General features: G+C 37.9%; 1 non-coding gene across 1 annotated transcript; it reads left to right on the top strand.

Annotated features, from left to right (window-relative positions):
- The first annotated feature begins 5,145 nt into the window (after positions 1 to 5,145).
- Positions 5,146 to 5,252, top strand: LOC145573508 (small nucleolar RNA R71). Its single transcript, XR_014097512.1, has one exon. It is a non-coding gene; the product is annotated as a small nucleolar RNA R71 (small nucleolar RNA).
- Positions 5,253 to 5,540: the final 288 nt, after the last annotated feature.

Here is a 5,540-nt window from a genome sequence, read left to right as displayed (position 1 = left end):
TATGCAAACTCTCTTGGTAAGATCTTCTTGTCATGCCACTTCTTGGTCTTTTCCTTGTAAATTCGTGCACTATCATAAGACGACAATCTAAACTCATCCAACTCATTGAGTTGGGGAAGTCTTTTCTCCCCCGTAACTTTAGAATCCATGTTAAGCTCCTTGATTGCCCAAAAAACTTTGTACTCCAACTCCACGGGAAGATGACATGTCTTTCCGTACACTAGTCTATAAGGTGAGGTACCAATTGGTGTCTTGAATATGGCTCGATACGCCCAAAGTGTGTCATCTAGCTTCATACTCCAATCCTTCCTTGACTTAGCCACTACCTTCTCTAGAATCGACTTGATTTCTCTATTAGAGACCTTAACTTGACCACTAGTTTGAGGGTGATAACTAAGTCCGGTTCTATGATATATCCCATACTTCTTTAGAAGGTTGTCCAATTGTCTTTCGTGGAAGTGGGTACCTCCATCACTAATGATAGCTCGTGGGACACCAAACCTTGGAAATATGGTCTTCTTGAAGAGCTTCATGACCACCTTGGCATCATTCGTTGGTGAAGCAATGGCCTCGACCCACTTGGACACATAATCTACGGCCACGAGTATGTAACAATTCCCATTGGAAGATGGAAACGGCCCCATATAGTCAATACCCCAAACATCAAATATCTCAACTTCAAGGATCCCCGTTTGGGACTTCTCGTGCCTCCTCGAAATATTGTCGGTCCGCTGGCAAGAATCACAAGACATGATAAATAACCGCGCATCCTTGAACATAGTAGGCCAAAAGAAGCCTGACTCATTAAGCTTGGCCACGGTTCTAGAAGGGCCATGATGCCCACCATATAGAGAGTTATGGCAACGTTGTAAGATGCCATTCACTTCCCATTCGGGAACACACCTGTGAAATAGTCCATCTGCACACTCACGAAACAAAAAAGGATCATCCCAAAAATAATATTTAACATCATGGAGAAACCTTTTCTTTTGTTGACAGGACATACCCGGAGGTAGTATACCGCCTCATTGGCGGATGTATTTGGCTCTCAAGGGGAGCACTTGCATCCCCATTTTGCAAAAAATTAATGAAATTCATGGGTCATGTATAATTTGTAAAATTTATTCTAATAGTTTTTGCTCTCCCATTTTTATAACTTGGTCTTCTTAAAGATAAAACAAAACAATAAAAATACATTCTAAAAATTTAGGCCTTATTATTTTCAATTTTCATCTTATTTTTGTTGAGCTTAAATTATTCTTATTGAATTAAAAGTAACACGACCTTCGTAATTTTTACAAAAAAAAAACATATTATAAATACTTTATCCATATAAATTAATTACTCGATATATTGCAATGTTTTATAAATATTGTAATGTTTGAACCTTAACACTATTTACATTGCTTTTTGTAGCCACAAATTGTGATTTATACGTAAGGAAAAATATAGTCGTTTGTTTATTTTTTAGATTCGTACTAATACAAAAGGAACGGAGGATGTATGTAAAGGAAATATATAACCAACAAGTAAAATACATTATTCTTTATTTTTTGCGCTGTAAAGTTTAAAAATTTTTGCACCCCCATTTTGAAATTTCTAGATCCGCCACTGTACCGCCTACCAAATAATTGGCATAATCGGCATACCAAGGTCCATGTGACACAACTGCAAGTAGATTATCGTCAGGAAGAGAATCATCAATAGGTGTAGAATCCTTACCTCCATCATACGTGATCCTAGACAAGTGATCTGCAACTACATTCTCCACTCCCTTCTTGTCTCTGATTTCAGTATCAAAGTCTTAGAGTGTGAGTACCTAAGGAAGAAGTCTAGGTTTGGTCTCTGACTTGGCAATAAGATATTTTAATGCTGCATAATCAGTAAAAACGATAATTTTAGAACCAACCAAGTATGATCTAAATTTCCCCAAGGCAAAAATCACAGCAAGAAACTCCTTCTCTGTAGTAGCATAGTTGACTTGAGTCTCATCTAAAGTTTTACTAGCATAGTAAATAGCATGCAAAACTTTGTTCTTTCTTTGGCCAAGCACGGCGCCCAAAGCATAGTCACTGGCGTCACACATGATCTCGAATGGAAGATTTTAATCGGGAGCACATATGATAGGAGCCGAAATCAAGGCTTTCTTAATCCTGTTAAAAGACTCAAGACACTCGTCAGTAAAATCAAAAGGAGCATCTTTAAGTAGAAGTTGGGTTAGTGGTTTTGCAATCTTAGAAAAATCCTTGATATAGCGTCGATAAAACCCCGAGTGACCAAGGAAACTCCTTACCCCTTTAACATTAACCGGTGGGGGTAATTACTTAATCACTTCTACCTTTGCTTTGTCTATTTGTATACCTTGGTCAGAAACAATATGACCCAATACTACACCTTGTGTCACCATAAAGTGACTTCTCCCAATTTAAGACCAAATTGCATTCTTCACATCTTTTCAAAACTTTAGCAAGGTTAGATAAACAATTATCAAATGTAGAACCATAGACACTAAAGTCATCCATAAAAACTTCCATAATAGACTCTATAAACTTAGAAAAGATGCTCATCATACAACGCTGAAAAGTGGAAGGTGCATTACATAATCCAAAGGGCATTCTACGATAAGCAAAAGTACCATAAGGACAAGTGAATGTTGTTTTCTCCTAATCATTAGGGTGAATTGGGATTTGAAAGAAACCCGAGTATCCATCCAAATAACAGAAAAATTTATGGTTATCCAATCTTTTCAACATTTGATCAATAAATGGGAGAGGGAAATGATCTTTTTTAGTGGCGGTGTCTAATATACGATAGTCAATGCACATCCGCCATCCTGTTACAGTTCTAGTGGGAATTAATTCATTCTTATCATTCTTTACTACTGTCATCCCACTCTTCTTTGGAACTACCTGCAGAGGGCTTACCCACTTTAATTCAGAGATAGGATAGATAATACCTGCATCAAGTAGTTTCATGATTTCTTTTTTAACAATCTCTTGCATGTTAGGATTCACCCTTCTCTGTGGTTGAATAACTAGTCTATGATCATCCTCTAGGTGTATCCTGTGCATGCAAAAATCTGGGCTAATGCCCTTTAGATCATCAATACTGTACCCAATGGCCTTCTTGTGGGTTCGAAGAACCTCTAGAAGTTGGGAAGTTGGTGGATCATCGAGTGCAGTACTAATGATCACAGGGTGCAGTTCCTGCTCATCCAAAAATACATATTTTAAATGGGAAGGAAGAGGCTTAAGTTCAGGTTTCTTTACCTCAACAGAGTATGATTCCTGAATTAAATTTTCCACCTTACCATTCTCATCAGGGCTAAGTTGCTCGTTTGATAGAGCATGCTCAATTTCATCCACCTCTTTGCTCCATATATCAGCGTCACCTGCATCAAGTTCACAACATAGTACTTCCTCTAAAGGATCTCGTGAGAGAACCTGAGGTAAGCTGTCATGGCAAATAAAATCAATGACATCAATACTATAACACTTCTCTTCTAGCATAGGTCCTTTCATAACACTCCCTAGATTAAATGTAATGTTATCACCCCCAACAGAGAGAGTTAAATTGCCATTTTTCACATCTATAATTGCACCTGCAGTATGAAGGAAGGGTCTTCCTAAAATAATAGGAATTTGCGTGTCCTCTTCCATGTCTAAAACAACAAAATCAACAGGGATAAAAAATTTACCGACTCTAACAGGAACATCTTCTAAAATACCTAGGGGGTATTTAACAGAACGATCTGTCATTTGTAGAGTAATATTAGTAACCTTTAAATCACCCATATTAAGATTTGAACACACAGACGATGGCATTACATTGACACTAACACCTAAATCACATAAAGCTTTATCAATAAAAACATTTCCTATATGACAAGGTATAGAAAAACTACCAGGATCCTTTAATTTTGGTGGAGATTTATTTTGTAGTAAAGCACTACATTCTTCAGTGAAAGCTACAGTCTCAACCTCATTAAAGGCTCTCTTCCTAGTCAGAATGTCTTTCATGAATTTAGCATATGCAGGAACCTGAGCGATTAAATCAGTGAAAGGAACTGTTACCTGCAGTATTTTTGACGACCTCTAGGAACTTACCAAATTTCTTATCCAACTTATTCATTAGATGTCTATTGGGGAATGGTAGTTGGATAGTAGGGCCTTGCACATCTCCACCCTTCTCCTGAGGTTTACCCTGCGAAGAAACATTAGAAGAGTTAGTTTTTTTCCTGGAGCCGTGCAGGGTTAGTAATATTATCATTTGGTACAAGGGAATCAGGATTAGCAATAGGTTCATCTTCTTTGGGCATAGAAGGCCCATCATAATGTGAACCACTCCTCAGAGTAATTGCATTAGCATGATCTGTGGGTTGTACTAGCTGCGATAGTAGTACTCCCTGTTGGCGATTTTGTAGAGTAGAAGAAAGTTGCGCAATCTGATTATCAATAATTTTATTATGGGATATAATTGAATCAATTTGAGCATCTCTACTCTCCATGTGCTTTTGCATGCTTGCTAACATCCCTCTAATTTATGTCAAGGCAGGGTCAGTAGGTGGGGAAGTTTGTGATTGGGTTTTTCTGGCCAGAATTGGGATGGTAATATTTCTGCTGTGGTGGTGGTTGCTGTTGTGGTTGGTGTGGAGGTGGAGGATTTTGTACATTGGTGCTCCGGTACGAAAGATATGGATGGTTTCGGAGGCCATGATTATAAGTGTTGGAGTATGGGTTATTTTGCCTATAGGTTTGAAAGGCATTAACTTGCTCCATAGAACTCCTACAATCTTGCTCCCAATGTCCTACAATTCCACAATTTTCACAAAAAGCGTCATTAGTATTATTGACAGTAGAAACATTAGCTATAGAATTAGGAACAACGGTAAGATTATCTAGTTTTTGGCAAATAGATGATAATTGAGCCTGCAAAAAGGATACGGAATCAACACTATGTTTTCCTTTATTAGCAAACCCTCTAGGATTCCCAAATTGGGAATTATGAATTGCCATATTTTTGATAACTTGACCTGCATTTTCCACATTAAGATTCATAAACCTCCCATTGGCTACAGAATCTAGCATTGATCTAGATGAATTCCCAAGCCCATTTTAAAAGGCTTGAATTAACTGCAACTGTGCTAAATTATGGTGAGGACACTCTCTCTGTGGATCCTTGAATCTTTTCCAAGCCTCATATAAAGTTTCATCTGGCTCTTGGGCAAAGTTCTAAATTGCACTTCTCAACAAAGTTGTTCTCTCTGCAGGGTAATATTTGTTATAAAAATTCAAAGCAAGTGTCTCCCAGTCAGTAATACCAAGTGCAGTTCTATTCAAACCATTAAACCACAATTTAAATTAGCTTTTCCACATAAAGAAAAGGGAAAGAGAATCTCCCTGATTTGGTCCTGGGTAACCCCAGCTTGCCTAATGGTATTGCAATATTGACAGAAATCTGCAATGTGAAGATTAGGATCTTCACCCTTATCTCCACTGAATTGCTTCCTCTCTATCATCGTGATAAATTGGGGCTTGATC

The sequence above is a fragment of the Chenopodium album genome, chromosome 12 (genome assembly GCF_948465745.1).
Source record: "Chenopodium album chromosome 12, dcCheAlbu1.1, whole genome shotgun sequence".
NCBI classification, from domain to species: domain Eukaryota; kingdom Viridiplantae; phylum Streptophyta; class Magnoliopsida; order Caryophyllales; family Amaranthaceae; genus Chenopodium; species Chenopodium album.
This window is presented reverse-complemented; position numbering and strand designations above follow the sequence as displayed.